General features: G+C 39.6%; 1 long non-coding RNA gene across 2 annotated transcripts; it reads left to right on the top strand.

The window, feature by feature from the left end:
* Positions 1-1,055: 1,055 nt before the first annotated feature.
* LOC137216141 (uncharacterized) lies at positions 1,056-15,911 on the top strand. Of its 2 annotated transcripts, XR_010939609.1 has the most exons (4): positions 1,056-1,122; positions 10,361-10,487; positions 11,187-11,356; positions 15,581-15,911. It is a non-coding gene; the product is annotated as an uncharacterized lncRNA (long non-coding RNA). The 2 variants fall into 2 exon arrangements; XR_010939608.1 differs by lacking the exon at positions 15,581-15,911 and having other exon boundaries at positions 11,187-11,440.
* The last annotated feature ends 1,098 nt before the right edge of the window (positions 15,912-17,009 follow it).

Genomic DNA, 17,009 nt, shown 5'->3' with positions numbered 1-17,009 from the left:
ATTAGTAGTATGAAAATAAATTGGAAAATAAAGGAAGTGGTTCTGAAAAGCCCTTTCTGGGGTTGCAAGAACTTAACTCCAGTTTCAGCTCTACTAAAGAAGTTATTTTGTGATCTTTGTCATATCACTTAATTTTTTTGAGTCCAAGTTTCCTTATCTACAAAATGAGGATATTAGACCCAGTGCCTTCCAGCTCTAGTATTTCTCTGATTTTTGAGATGTTAAATCAAACAAATATTGGCTCAAATTTAAGGAATCTGATATAAAAATATTTTAGGAGAATGGGGTAGGAAGGTTGGCCTAAACTATTCAGAAATCTGCCTTCATATTTACACATCATTTTTAAAGTGTAAATTAAAAACTCATGAAGAGTAAGAAGTTGTTAGAAATTATTTAACTCATTAAATTCACACTAATTATGAATTAATGTGTGCTGGTGTAAATGAACTACCAGCTGAACAAATACCCCACATGTTTACAAATATTAAATGGTGGAAATATTTCTTCAAAGAGACTAAAGAAGAATCAAAAGAATATCTAAAACTAAGTGGATAACGCTATAGTTTCTGCAGTCTCTCAGTCTTAGTACAGAACAAAGGACTTATGGTGAGGAATGTGTCCTCAAAGATAACCTAAATTTAAGGCAAAGTTTACCAAAGAGAGGGAGGAACTACAAAGCAAGATTTTTTTAAAGTTCAGTAGAACCGCATTATTCAGTCCGCATTATTAACTTCTCTGACACTGATAGTATTCACGTCACCTCAAACCCTTGACTTGAATATGTGCTTGATTAGTACATACTAGAAACATTGATACTAAATGACTTTCCACCTGAGGCTTTTTATTTTCCCTCTTCAGTGAACCGGTCTGTAAACATGTGGATGTGGGAGCTGTTTTGCTAGGTTTTTGCTTCTTCCTCTGACTCAGCAAATGAAGTTTAACTTTAAATGTGTCCTTACACATTTTTATTAAGCATATGAAAATCTTCCTGGCACAGTTTTCTGACCAGGAGAAGCACTTTTTCTTTAATTCTGATTTTTTTTTTCTCCCATTTGAAGGGAGATTCATAGGTGTAGCAGCGCTGGACTTTCTTTGCCCCCGGTGGAGCAGCTTATCTGACTGGTGAGTTTGGAGAGATCTAGAATTTTCTCTTGAAAAGAAGCTTGGCTACAGAAGGCATACCTTTAACTCTGTTCCTTCAAGCTTCCAGTGTTCTGGCGGTTGCCTGTGCCGGATGGATAAGTCTGTTTAAAACTGTAATTCAGTTTTAGGAGCCCCACTTTCCTCCTGAGTTAAGCCATATCCTTCAGCCTAAACTGTCCACAATAAAGGCAAAAATTTGGTCCCCACCTACCTACTCTTTTGTATTATTTCTTAGTTGGTTAAGAAGACAGTAGATTTTTTTTTAATTGGATCCCCTTAATTATTCCTTAAAGTATCTATATACTCCTTTGTGAAAAATTGGAAAATAAGAAAGATGAAAAAGTCTTAGTAGATATCCAGTTGTCTAATCTTTATGGCCATGCTGTGAATACAGACTAACACTCCAGATGAATTTTGAAGGATTAAGAAAGGACACCTACTTCTCTATTGACTGTCCTCGTATAATGCAATTTGGTAAATAGGAACTATGGAATCAGCCAGACTTGAGTTTAAATACTGACACTATAACTTAACAACTGTACAGTGTTGGAGATTCCTCTTAATCTGAACTTCAGTTTTTTTCAACAGTAAAATGAGAAGAATAATAACCACTCCATAATTAAATAAATGTATATGAGGAGATCAATAAATATTAGTCCAAATTTCTCCTCCTACAGATACTCCTTTTCATCAAATAAATTGTATAAAATTTATTTATGAACTGTATGATCATATTTTGGAAAATATTTTCTAATGAAAGCATTCTTGGGAATGATATATAATATGACAAATATAAAAACAGGAAAATATTTACATGAAGCATGTATTACAGAAAATATAAGTTTGTCTAATTGAAGGAGTTATCATGCTTTTTTGTAAAATTTGCAAGGCAAAAATAAAAATCATCTCCAAACTTAATTCTTGTGGAAAAAAGTTGATTGGAATAATGCTTTCAAGTGCACAGCTCTTTGATGTTCAAAGGCTCCTTACAATTAAAGAGTGTCCTTTCTCCTTTCTGTAACCAATCTTGTTCATTAGAATATCTTGAATGATTTGAGTTCCCCTGAAAGGACTGCCGAGATGATCTGGAACAATCCTAAAAAATCTCTAGTCCCAAAAAAAAAAAAAAAAAAAACTCTAGTCCCTCAGAAGAGCTAGTTTCCCGTGGGAAACTTGATCCCTTCTATTCACCTAAATTCAGACATGCTCAACTTTGCTGTGCATCAAAAACACCTATGAATATTTCTTCAAAATACATACCACCAGAGATTCTGATTCAGACATTCTGAGATAGGCTATGAGTATGGATAATTTTTTTTAAATTCTCTACAGAGAATTATGAGAAATAAAATTTGAGAACCACTGCTGGAAGTTTTTCAGGTCCTATTGGGTAAACTCAAGTCCAGGAGAATCCCACAGTGATCATCAAATAGCATCCTGAATTCTTGGAGGTACCCAGAACTAATCTTATTTGACTAATTTCTATAGGATATATGCCAAGGCTCACTGCCATCTCTGCAAATTATGGGGTACACCAGGCTAGATTTTCCCTATCTAGTATCCAAGAGACTAATCCAGAACTAACTTTTTTTTCCCTGGTATGTAAAGAGTAACACAACTGCAGTTTGACTTGATTCACTTATTTGATTCCATCAGTCACCATTGCTATTAAATTTTTTCCTGAAACTTCTCAGCAAAATGTTAAATGGAACTCAAGAATGCCATAAATGTTCCTTGATCACTTGCCAATAATACTCTGTTCTTTCAGTTATAGACAGGATTTAGGTTCTCTTATTCTCACGTGGTCTACTTTGCACCTGGATAAAATTTGGTTGGAGGTGGTGGAGGCTTATTCAGAGTCTTTCTCCAGATTCGATTTATATCCTGTAGGATTTAGACCTACAAAGAATTCACCAGAGCGGTAAAACAAGTAAGGAAACAGCACATTTGGTGAGCTCGTGAGAGGGACCTGATACTGCCTGGCAGTTTGGATTGAGGGAAAATGACAAGGGTTCCCTTTCCAGGGTAGGATGTGGTTGTCCCATCTCGCTGCTGAATGCAGATGCCACTCTAGGTGGTGGCCCTTCAGGGAAGTATGACTAACTGAGCAAGGTTGTTCTCTGTTGTGCTTTTGGAAGAACTGGGTATGGTCACCATGTTTAAAGAGCACATCTGTTTGGTCCAAGTGCCAGTGTCTGTCCATAACTACACCCACCCGTAATCCATTTAATTTCTGATTTAAATGCATTCTCTGACTCTTAGAGAAAGACTGTGCCCGGGGAGAAGAAAATTACCAGAGCGTCCACCCTCCGCCAAAACCTTTGGGCAACAGAGGACTTCTGCTTGTTTAGTGCATGACTTTCGAAAAACCCCCAAAGCTTGAAAATACTAATTTTTTCATTAAAGTGGCAGGAAATTCAAACCCAGAGTTTTAAACAGTGGTTTTCACATACTATTAAAAGCTCTGTAAGAAGCAACTTTTGGAATCAGGATGAAACCTAATTATAGAAGTTCTTTGCCATAGCTGTTTCTATTTACATCTTCAAAACCACAGAAGCAAATACTGTAGACTTTCCTAACACATCAGCATCTTCTCGTCCTTAGGTTTCTGACTTCTTTGAAGCTGCTCTTAAATCTTTCCATTGAAATCACATTGTGGTTGAATATTCCCAGTTCAAGGACAATTTCAGTCTATAGTTTGTAGTCCAAGTGAAGTATTCTTTCCTTAAAATACTGAATTTCAAGACACTTACACTCAAAGCAGACAAAAGAGCAAAGCCATTGTACCCAGGGTGCATGTTATCCAGGCTGTTTCGTGTGCAATTAATCTTTTTGTGATTGCTTGCTTCATCAGTAGCAACAAAACACAGAAGAAACATAGTCAAGAACATGAAATATCTGTTATGTTGTGATCTTTCCCACCACCAAATGCAGGGATAACATTTGGGATGATTTTTAAGAAAAAGAAAATTTTGAAAGTGAAAGTAACTGTCCAGAGCAAAAAATTTCAAGATATTGCAACGTCTAGCTGAATTGGATGTTTTTGTTCCAGTTTAAGAAGCCTCTGTAGCCAGCTTACCTGGTGGCAAGTGACTCAGTTGGCCTGGAGAGTCGACTGATTATGAAAGTCATTCTCTCCAGCGCCAGCCCCACAGACACACCCAAATAATCCTGAATTAATTGGTGCCCGCCTACACCATGATTTCCAGTCTCGGCTGCACATTAGGATCACCTGGGGAGCTTGGAACACTCCCTATGCCAGGTAATTAAATCAGGCCAATTAAATTACAATCTCTGGGGGTGTGGTCCAGTCATGAGTGCCTTTTAAAACGTCCCAGGTGATTACAGTGGGCAGCCAAGATTGTAAAACTCTCTGTCTAGAGAGCATCCGGCTGTGAGGCTCTGATTGCTTTGGCATTTCTATTTTTCATTTTACCCAGAATGGGGTAATAGGTGCCTAGGGCTCCCAGAAAGTTTTCCATGTTTAAAAAAATCCCTGAATTGGCCAAACAAACTTATAGAAAGTGAGCAAAACACAAAACATATGTCTACCAAAGATTTGTAATCTCATAAATCTCAATTTTGTAATTTTGCATTTTTCTAAAAGCAAATTATATTGATATTATAGAAATAATTATAAAGAATTTAATTCACAGTTCCTTTGGGATTGTGGGAGAAAAGATATTCTTTAAAAAATATTTTTAATTGAAGTATAGTTGATTTAGAATGTTGTAAAGTTTCTGGTATACAGCAAAGTGATTCAGTTTCTGGTGTACAGCAAAGTGATTTAGTTACATATATGTATTCTTTCTCGTATTCTTTTTCATTATGGTTTACTACAAGATATTGAATGTAGTGCCCTGTGCTATAAAGTAGGACCTTGTTCTTTATCTATTTTGTATATAGTAGTTTGTATCTGCTAATCCCAAATTCCTAATTTATCCCCCCACCCTCTTTCCTGCTTGGTAACCATATGTTTGTTTTCTATGTCTGAGTCTATTTCTAGTTTGTAAATAAGTTCATTTGTATGGTATTTTATATTGCACATATAAATGATAACATATGGTATCTGTCTTTTTCTTACTTCACTTAGTATGGTAATCTCTAGGTCCATCCCTGTTGCTGCAAATGGCATTATTTCATTCTTTTTTATGGCTGAGTACTGTTCCATTGTAGAGAGAGAGATATATATGTATGTATATTACATCTCCTTTATCCATTCATCTGTCGATGGACATTTAGGTTGCTTCCATGTCTTGGCCATTGTAAATAGTGCTGCTATGAATATTGGGGTGCACGTATCTTTTCGAATTAGAGTTCTCTATGAAAATATGCCCAGGAGTGGGATTGCTGGATCACATGGCAACTTTTGGTTTTTTGAGGAACCTCCATATTGTTTTCCATAGTGGCCGCACCAAATTACATTCCCACCAGCAGTGTAGGAGAGTTCCCAAGAAAACATACTCTTATATATTTCTAAGGTGAGTGAAAACTGTAAAACTTTAAAATTAACAGAAACTACTACTACAAGAAAATCGCTAATATTTAATGAATAACAGTGAGCCAGGGATTGTTCTAAGTGCCCCATATATATTAACTCATTGGTCCTCACAACAATCAAGTGAGGAAAATATTGTGATTAACTCCATTTTCATCAAGGAGACTAAGGCACAGAGTCACCGAGTCATACATCTAATAAGGTGATGAAACAGGGATGCACACGCTGACAATCTAGATCTAGAACCTGTATTCTTAGGAACTCATAGAAAGGCAGGGAAATTTTATACTCTGTGTCCAAGTCTTAAATAGGACCCAGTATATCAAAATTCTTCTTTCTGGAACTTGTCTTAAAAAATAACCATATAGGGAATTCCCTGGCGGTCCAGTGGTTAGGACTTCGCACTCTCACTGCCAAGGGCCTGGGTTCGATCCCTGGTCGGGGAACTAAGATCCCACATGCTGCGCAGTGCGGCCAAAATAAATAAATAAATAGATACATACATACATAAATACATAAATAAAATATTTAAAAATAACCAGACATACGTATAACCATGTCCTCTAGGAATAAAATAAAATATTGGGAAAACAAGAGAAACAAGATGAAAATCCACTAATAGCAGGTTGGTTAAGTTAACCATATTATAGCCATATAATGGGATGATATGTTCCTGTTAAAAGCCATGTTGTAGAACAGTTCTTCCCAACCCTTTCACATCATGACACATGGAGAAAATGACAGTATTTTTATAACATACTGGGTAAACAGTAGAGTTGTTTTGAGATGACTGGTTCTGGAAGCTGGTGGTACATGCCCACGTAGCCACTGCAAAAGACTAAGGGATCATTATCTTGGCATGTTTACAGCTCATCACCAAAGATGAGTTAGAAAGTTCTCACGTATAGGAATATATTTTGCCATAGGAAAATGTTCACTAGATTTTGCTAAGTGAAGAAAACACAAACTGTAAGGAATTATGACATGTCCCAGGCTAATAACTCCATCAGTATGTACTGGTACAGATGGCCATACAGCCATACCAGTTGTTAAACTGTCAAAGGACCTCTATATCTGTTGGTAAATAGCCACTGCACCAAGACCTCTGCCACCACCACCACCATAAACAGGGCTTCTCCCAAATATGGCAAACCTGGACCGCCTCAAGATAAAGTAACTATGAGCTAAAGCCTTGGATAGGGATTTGGAAGGAGGGTTCAAGATCCTTATTCATTATCACCCAGCATTTGTTCGGACTGGTTGGTGAGCTATGCAGCTGTGCTGGTGATTCAGTGTTTTGAATATCACCTCTGTACATAAAAGCAATCTAGGTAGAGGAAAATCTTTCAAAGAATACATATTACAAGTGTTAATGTTTATTTTCTCCACAGTCTTCTGGATTTTCCACTCATTTCCTTGACCAGATATAAGTTTATAAATAGGAAAAGAAGATCAATATGTAAATAATGCTTTTAGAAGTAATCTTGTGATTATGGTTGAATCTGAGTCCTTCAATCCTGTTATTTATTTTCAGAAGTGTCTTTGGCCTTCAAAGCAATGGAAGGTTCCTAAGTTGGCTACATGAAAGGTCCCACTGGTTGGGACTAACAGGATACTGGGTGTCACATCACCATGCTGACCTAAAGATAAGAGTCGTTTCCCCAATTCCTAGATACCTCAAGACATGCTCATATTCTTGTGGAACCTGGAGAAGGAGAGAGGCCTCCAGGAATAACTGAGATGGAGTTTCAAAGGCAAATTTATTTTGAATTAAAAACAATAAAGAACTATGGTCTAACTTCTGTTGCTGGGTTTGTGGACAAAAGTTTCACACAAGTACGTCCCAAAGGGAATTCTCTCCACACATTCAAATCACAGGGCTCTCCCAGCCTCTCCTGGGGCTGGGGCTGCGGTGAACTGGGCCACCATTATTTATGCCAAGAAGGCCACTGCTGCCTGAGCGACGCAGTTCAGTGTGAGTGGTCCCCAGTCTGCAGTGATCTCCTCTGCCTGGCATGACGAAACACCACCTTCTCTTCTGTGTCTTCCATCTCCCCTGTTACAACTTCAGTGTGACTGTAAAGGGAACCCTTTAGTATCGTTATCAGCCCTTAACTCTAAATTGACACACAAGATATTTTCTGGCTTTTCCTGATCCTTTTAATAACATGTGCAAAATCTGTTCTAGTGTCTGGCTCACTAGACACCCCAAAATATTACCATAGAGATAGTTATGCTCTTGTCTTCTAGGAATGCTTATTTTCCTAGAAAATACTTCCGTGTGCTAAACTGGGAGAGTCTATGTTCTTACAAGATCCACCATGATCCAGACTGGCCAGTTATCATTCTTTTTCCTCTGGTCACAGTTAATTGGTATATGAATGGATATGTGACCCAAACCAAGCCAATTAGAAACCCTTTCTGAGTTTTTTATTTGTTTGGGTTGTGTGTGTGTGTGTGTGTGTGTGTGTGTGTGTGTGTGTGTGTGTGTGTCTGTGTCTGCGTCTGTGTACTTTACTGAAACTAAAAGATCCATTCCCCTTTTAGTTTGGGAAGTTATAACACATACAATTCAGGAGCTGTTAGTGGTCATAAGGCCAAGTCTCTGTCATAAGAAAAAGCTACTTTCATGTAAAAGAGACTGAAGCAGAGGCAAGAGGTGGTGGATGTCCTATAGCCTAATTTTATCCCTTCCCTTCTTCCCATTTTTAATAAACATATCCTTTGGAGTCCATGAACCAATGAAGTATTTTTCAATTTGCGTTTTTGGCATTTGGAACCTTAGGATTCTTGTTTCCTCCCTTTTTTACTCCTCAGTTTTCTTCCTGTCCTAGGATAAAGTCCTAAAGAAATTAGACTCAGCAAAGAAAGTTGTTCTGAGAAGTGAGTTGCAGAAAATTCAGGGGTGGGGAGCTGCTGGGAAATGTAGCCCAGGGCAGCTGAGGGATGAGACCGTGGGAAGAAGAGGAGCCCTGAAAGATGTATCACGGACAGAGAAAAGAGTCAGCCACTCGCAGAATCCTGCCTGAGGCACTGCTGCTCTGCTGTGGGGAAAGTGAGTCCTGGTTTGTTTGTTTGTTTTTTTGCGGTACGCGGGCCTCTCACTGTTGCGGCCTCTCCTGCTGCGGAGCACAGGCTCTGGACGCACAGGCTCAGCGGCCATGGCTCATGGGCCTAGCCGCTCCGTGGCATGTGGGATCCTCCCGGACTGGGGCACGAACCCGTGTCCCCTGCATCGGCAGGCGGACTTTCAACCACTCTGCCACCAGGGAAGCCCGAGTCCTGGTTTTTGTTTGCAGTGTTACTTAAAAGACCAGGAAAAGCTAGAAAAGTTTTTTATGTACTTAGAGTTAAGGGCTGATAACGATACTAAAGGGTTCCCTTTGCCATCACACTGAAGTTGTAACAGGGGAGATGGAAGACACAGAAGAGAAGGTGGTGTTTCGTCATGCCAGGCAGAGGAGATCACTGTAGACCGGGGGCCACTCACACTGAACTGCGTCGCTCAGGCAGCAGTGGCCTTCTTGGCATAAATAATGGTGGCCCAGTTCACCGCAGCCCCAGCCCCAGGAGAGGCTGGGAGAGCCCTGTGATTTGAATGTGTGGAGAGAATTCCCTTTGGGACGTACTTGTGTGAAACTTTTGTCCACAAACCCAGCAACAGAAGTTAGACCATAGTTCTTTATTGTTTTTAATTCAAAATAAATTTGCCTTTGAAACTCCATCTCAGTTATTCCTGGAGGCCTCTCTCCTTCTCCAGGTTCCACAAGAATATGAGCATGTCTTGAGGTATCTAGAAATTGGGGAAACGACTCTCTTATCTTTAGGTCAGCATGGTGATGTGACACCCAGTATCCTGTTAGTCCCAACCAGTGGGACCTTTCATGTAGCCAACTTAGGAATTTTCTTGATGCTCCAAGACATAGTCCGTAGAGTTCATCCTCCTCTGGAGGACATGCAGCCATTCTTCTGTGAAGGCTTTCCACCTCTCTGCAGGTACTCTTGGGGTGAGGCAGAGGTCACTCTTGTTTGGGGAATCCAGCGATTTTTATGCCTCTCTATAAGGGAATCTTCTGTCCTTCCTCTTAGCTGTTCAGACTACCTCCCATCCTACTTGCTCCCCTTAGCAAAGCACTCTAAAAGAGTTTGGGCTTTTGGAACCCAAATTCCAGGAAAGGAGTGATTTTAACCACCTTCTGTTTTCCATCTGGAGTTCAATCCTTCCCTGTGACAGGAGAGAACAGTGAGACCCACCTGCTTGTCACAGGGAAAGAAATATGTAAAGAGAACTAAAGTAAATTTCCATCTCAATAAATATCTCATACTTTCCATTGTGAGCTGCTTTTCAAAAACTTTGGGAAGAAAAACCGAGTGTGCCATTACAGTTGCCTTATATCTCTAATCCCTTAAAGCCCAGAATTTCTTCCCTGCTCTGGTGAGACAGACTGTCAGACTCTGCCTGAAGCTAAACCTCATGGTTAACTTGATATGGTACTGACGTTGCTCTTTCTCTTTTTATTCAAGTATTTGTTATTGTGCAAAGACAATCATATATAGCATTTATGTAATGATATAGAAATTAAAATATTTTAGAGTCTGGTATTAGGTAATTAAAAAGATCTCCAAAACAATTTGCTTATTAAATCCTATACTTTGGGTTTCTGCTTTCTCAGTGAACATGTATCTTCATAATGATTCAGTTTCTCCTGTCTGTTTCAGGCAGGCAGAGTTATGTACAAGGACCTACGTTGTATAGGAGGCTTGGAGGAAGAGTGGACATCAGATGCATCCCAGGAGTTTAACTTAAAACCTGCCTTGGGGGAAAGACTGGAAGAGTAAAACAGAAGTGAGCAGAAATGTTCTAGTTGGGTCTCCAAGGTGCATGCCTGAATAAGTGTGTGTGTGTGTGTGTGTGTGTGTGTGTTCGCATACATTCATACCTATAAAGAGAGTTATGTGCATAACACTATAAATGAGCCATAATTCCATAACCATACTCATTTTTGGACGTTCTCTAGGGTTATAAGTACACACACTTTCTCAATATTTACCTTTGAATGAGTGTATTGAATTAATGGTCTCAAAGGATATATTTGAACAAGGGAAGTGTCATCACAACACCTCACTAATTTGGAAGTTGTTTGTCAGACAACTGAATTATCTGTAACACAGCTAAGAGCGAAGAGCAAAACAAAACAGAAGTCTCAGGACACTTCAGCACTGGGCACTTTATTTATGAAAGCATCATTTTAGTCTGTTTGCCCTTATGTTACTTACAATTCAAGTCAGCCAGGTTTTTTGGTTTCTTTGATGAAAGGACTTAAATTTTGGAGCCAGAAGGACTGGGCTTGAATTCAAGTAAATTAACCCTTCTGAAGCTGACTGAGGCTCATTTTCTTAATCTGTAAAGCAGAAATAATGGCATCTAACCATAAAGTTATGTTATGAGAATTAAAGAACCTAACATATGAAAAGAATCTAATGAAACCTGATAGATACAAAGTATTCTTCAATCATGATTTCTTTTTTCTCCTTCTTTTCCCAGCCCACAGCAGATGGAAAGCAGGAGATTTTAAAGAGGCACAGAACAAAAACAGCAAGAAATGAGAGATCCTTCCTGACTGTAAGAGGTATCAAATAGAAAAAGCAGCTCAAAAACGCCATGATCCTTACTCACGTCTGAGGCCATCAGCGGGTCCCAGGAACCAGGAAAAGGTGAAACTATACTTAGCACATTTCTCAGAAGTTTGTGAGACAGGCCAGATACTGTAGAACTACTTCTCCCCAAAATAAAGAAGATAAAGAGAAAATGTTGGGGGTAACTAGTAAAACCTTGCTCAGGATAGAGAAAAGCGGAGGTGAAGCCGAGGCGTTTGCATGATGAGAAATGGTTGTATTTGAAGAGCTCAAATTCAGCTCCTTCCATGTAGCAGAGGCAGTGATCCCTTTCAGTAGAGGGCCAGATAGTAAATATTTTCAACTTCGTGAACCCTGTAAAGTGTCACTCACATAGTCTTCTTGTGTGTGTGTGTGTGTGTGTGTGTGTGTGTGTGTTTTGCCACACTTTAAAAATGTAAAAAACATCCTTAGCTCACATGATGTATAAAAAAAGCAAGCCACAGACCTAGCGCTGGCCCACAGACTATAGTCTGCTGACATTGAGCAATGACGTACTGTACAAGATTACAGTCAAGTGCCTTTTACAAAATTACATAAATTAATGGGTAAGGTGTATATGTCTGCATTCAGATCATCCCACTAGAAACAAAACTACACTGTCATTAAATAAATGCATTCATTGGGGATTACTTGTGTAAATTTCCCTCTACTTATAAACTGGATTTTTTAACCAGCCAAAGTGATGAATGTTGAAAGTAGGAGTCATATACACATCTGAGAAAAGAGTAAAAGCATATCACATAATAAGAGCTGGTATTTATTGTGAAGTTACTATGTGTCAGGCACTGAATTTGTAGTTGCTCTGGACTGAATTGTGTCCTCCCAAAGTTCATATGTTGAAGCCCTAAACCCCTACTGTGACTGTATTTGGAGCAGGGCCACTAAGGAAGTAATTAAGGTTAAATGAGCTCATAAGAATGGAGCCCTAGTTCAGTAAGACTGGTGTCCTTCTAAGAAGAGGAAGTCACCCCAGGAGCGCCTGTACACAGAGAAGAGGTCGCAGCAAGAAGGCTGCTGTCCGCAAGCCAGGAAGAAAGTCCTCACCGGAAACCAGCTGTGCCAGCATGTTGATCTGGGGCTTCCAGCCTCCAGAACTTTGAGAAAATAAGCGTCTGTTGTTTAAGCTACTGGGCTGCAGTATTTTGTTGGGGCAGCCTAAGCAGACTACTACAGCACTATTTGAGTTAAATCCTAAGATATCCTTTAAGGAAGGCGTTATGATTATCCTTACAGAGAAACTCTAGAGGCAGAGAAAGGTTAAGTAACATGCCCAAACTTGTCTAGTTAGTCAGTGGCAGAGATGGGATTTGAACCCAAGCAACATAATCCAGGGCTTGTATTCTTTCAACCAAGGTGAGCAGGTGACATTGATGCTTTTCTCTGCTTTTTATTAAGGATGGCTTCCCACTTAATGAAACAAAACCCACAGGAATTACTAACTAATGTAGGACAGTGGTGCTTACTTTAGCACATGACCACCTGATATAGAGGGCGTCTCTATATCTTAATCATACAAATTTCACTGCTTCCAAAAGGAGCAAAACAAAGCAGAGCTCAAATAGCCTATTGCTCGGCTGGGTGGTTGTTGGAATCTGCCCAAGCGAAGAAGTGTGAAGCAGATTTTATTTCTCTCCTTATGCCTCACATAATATATACGCACTTACAATGTACACCATGGCCACTTTAGTATAGACATTTTTATATAAACCATTTTTTTTGCAAAATGTGATGTATACTAAAGATTAATTTTCCAAAATAAACTGGTCTTCCAGAATTTTATAAACGTGAAGGGGATAAAGCAGACATACCCATGCGAGCCAGCCTTTATCTTGGCAGTCCTTTCTCATCCTCCCTCTCTCTCCTCTGTTGCTCCTGGTCTCTGACCTTAGAATCCAGCTTTGGCTAATCCTCAGCAGTGTTGCACTAGAGAAATGATCAGACTTCGATATTAACCCTGAACTGAATTAAATTATAACTGATTACACAGTTGAACATTGTTGCAGTGATGGGAAAACCATGGCTAACATGGGCAGGAATTATCATTAAAGGGTCCCCATGCTGTCAACTCTTCTGCTTACTTGGTCTGCAGTTTCATAATCAAAAATGTAACCTACATGGTCTCGAATGGACTCATCTGAATATTCTGAATGAAAAATGCCAAACCAGAATGCCTCAGGAGAGTGAGCAAAAACTCCACGTAACAAACTGGCCCTCTTTGGACCAGTAATAGATAAAATCACATTCATTTCATTGAGTCCCCAAGAGCTTGTAATTTTAGTCATATAGAAATGGCTTTCTGAAATGTCTAAGCAGGCATCTTTATATTACTTTTCTATAAAACATTCACTGAATACTGATGATAAATATTCAGTTGGATTATTGTGGAAACAAAGCCTGAAATGTAAATATTAGACTTCATCATTTATTAGAAAAGGAGAACGTTTTTGAGAAACCTTAATTACATAAGCCTGACTGACTAACCCAGTACAAAAGTAATTAACTTTATCATTTTTTTCTTCCATTCTTACCTTACAAGATTGATATTCAAAGATGTTAAATCTGTGATGGTTGTCCTTTGTTTGATGCTGAAAAGAAATGGAGCTGTGTGACTGTTGTGTATGTGTGTAGAGTTAAGCGTAGCTTGTGTTATTGATAGTATCAACAATGAGAACCAATATTTTTTCATTCAACTACCAATCCTTAAGAAGCACCAAAAATGTGTTGAGCTACTTAGCTAGCTACTTATGATATACTGGTAAATAAAGCAAGGAACTCTGCCCTTGGGGAGCTTACTTTCTACAGGTGGGAAATAAAAAATGAGCAATGAGCATGACAAATAAGTAAATCCTATTGTATAAGACGTTTTGGAGGAAGGTTCTAGATAATTGAAAATGGCCCACGGCAGGGCTTGATGTTTTGAGGAAAAATAAAGTGGCTGGTCTGATGCTGGAGTGCTATGAGCAGGGGGAAATGGCAGGAAATGAAGTAGAAGATGAGACTGAAAAGGTGGCAGGACAGATCAGGTAGCACATCGTAGGATGAGTTACGGCATGGGATTTGATTGGATTTGATTTGATTTATAGTGTGATGGGAGGGAGCTATTAAAGGGTGCTTAGTGACAGGTGATGTAATATAACTCACATTTTAACTGGATCACTCTGACTCCTTTGTGAGGAAGACCTTAAAGGGTCAGTGGAGTGAAAAGGGGCTCATTTAGGCAGCTCTGCTGGGGTCCAGGGGACTGGAGGGGCAGTGGTGGAGATGTGGTCAATTTTGAATATAGTTTGGAGAGAAGCCAACAGGCTTTTCTAATATGTGAGGAGTAAAAGGAAGAAATATTACTCAGCCATTAAATAAAAAAGAATCTTGCCATTTGCAGCAATAGGATGGACCTAGGGGTCGTGGTGATCATTTTGTAATGCACAAAAATGTTGAATCACTATGTAGTAACCTGAACCTAACATAATATTGTAGGCCAATTAATAAATAAAATTAAAAATAAAAAATATGAATTTATCTGTAATAAAAATCACCTTCCCTTTGGCGTAGGGAAGGGGCATGGAGAAGATAAATGTAATAATCCTTCTCATCCACGTTAATTATGACCACAAGCCCAGGGAACTATACATCCACAGAAAAATGTGGGCAGCACTTTAGTATCATGCAATTTTCAGGGACAGCCTTGTCTTTTTGAATTCATAAAGAAATAGACCAAAAAGGCAGGGCGAGTGGTAGTGTTCAGTTTTGCCTTTTTCAAGGATAATAAAGTTTTAGATGCTTAACCAAAACAATGTGTTGGTGGATGTGGCCCTGGAGCCCATATTCAGGCTACAAGCCCATCTTCTTTTAACACTGACACTATCCTAAAAGTATATTAACTTGAACACATGACACCTTTGGAGAATGGAAAATAGATTTTTGTGTTTGGCCTAGTAGGGGAGTGACACAAATGAAACTAGAAAGACCAGTTGGAAATTTTGCAGCTATAAGACATGCAGTTTTAATGCCATGAATGCTAGGTCACCAGAGGGTTTTAAACAGGAGAACAGCATAGAGAGATCTGTTCTAGAACAATCCCTCTACTGAAATAACAGATTACATATTTATACCCATGCTTTTCTTTCTAAATTTTCTTGTAAGTGACCTCCTGTCTACTAGATGATGAGCGATAGCCAACTGCCTGCCAGAGGAGAGTTTGGGTTGGTATACCAGAAATGCAAAGAGGCAAAAAAGTAAAATTTGGTGTTTCTTTTTCTCCAGAATAGTTCTTTGAAGTTCACCAACCCTCCCATCAATACTTTTGAAAGACAAAACAAGTTCCTTTGCAAAGGTTGTATTTTATGGAAAGAAGGTAAGAATCTTGAGACTCAACAGCAGGACCTTATTAAGGCAAGGACTAAAGTTTATTTAAAAACTTTAAACTGGAATAAGGGCAGGAGTACACAGTAAGAGTCACTTCCACTGAGATGAGGTATCCTAGGAGAGGAGACTTGGATGGATTCGTATTTTGGAGGAGGGCAGGGCCAGAGAGGGTGCCTGACTGTGGGAAGGCAGTGGTTGTAGAGGTGATTGTTTGGGTGCCTGATCACCAAACAGGGGTGATTGTTGGGGTGGGGAAGCTGGGTGGGTGGTTGGCCACATGCAGACGAATGGAGTTGGAGCAGAGAGTCAAGCACAGCTGTCTCCAGTTCCATTGAGCGAAGACAAAGCCCAAGAACATCAACCCCAGGTACTGAGCAGCACAGCTCACCCGTGCTGAGAAGCCACGCTACCTATTCTCATTGCTCTTAGGAAGGCCATCCATTGACATGGCGTTACCTGGATCTACCTGTCTGTGCATCACTGGAGCTGAAATTTGCCATTTGCACTGCACTATCTGGACTTTTTCTTTCAGTAGGCTAAAGTACTCATAGGCCCTTGGGTACAGAGTATGGAATCCTTGAGGAATTAGTGCTGATGAGCAAGGGAACACTCCCCTCCAACCCCAGCACCTAAACTCCGGGTCAGTCAGGACAGTGGAGTTAACTCAGCACCACTCCCTTCCACGGCCGCTGTGCTCCCTTTGGACTGCAGTAATGGGGAGTCCGGTTAAGAGGCAGTGAAGGCTTGAACTGAGGCACGGGCACACCGGAGAGGCCACACTTTCAGAAAAACATGTTTCAGGTTTGCAGTTTACCAATTTCAGGAATTTTCCCTTGAAGATTTTTAAACCTAGGCTGCTTTCCCCTACTATCCATGTAATATGAAATAGCTTTTACATTGGCATGGGAATTAAAAAAAGAAAATTAGTCTAAGCAAAACATAATTAGAAAGATAAACATACTTCCTTCTTAAGCACATGATATATGCAAAAGCCTAATGGAAAATATTTTGCAGTCTTTGCTCTTCAGTATTATCTGTGTCACAGCTACCCATTCCCATCCCTCCCTCTGAGACCCATTAAAGCAGATAATTATGAGTTGACTAGATACAGGGAAGAGTCAAATTAAGCAGTGATATAACCAGCAAGAGCTATGCGAATTCTTTCCCTCCCACTCAGCAGATGGTTCTCTGATAGGCTCTTTTGCAAGCTCGTGGTTGGACACCATTTGGAAATGCAGTCAATTAATTTCTGTGAACCTAGGCAACTGTGCAGCCTAAGAAGAGATCACCAATAGCGTCCTTCTCTCTTCCTTTCTTCTTTCCCTCC

Source organism: Pseudorca crassidens, chromosome 21 (assembly GCF_039906515.1).
Source record: "Pseudorca crassidens isolate mPseCra1 chromosome 21, mPseCra1.hap1, whole genome shotgun sequence".
Classification (NCBI taxonomy): Eukaryota; Metazoa; Chordata; class Mammalia; order Artiodactyla; family Delphinidae; genus Pseudorca; species Pseudorca crassidens.
This window is presented reverse-complemented; position numbering and strand designations above follow the sequence as displayed.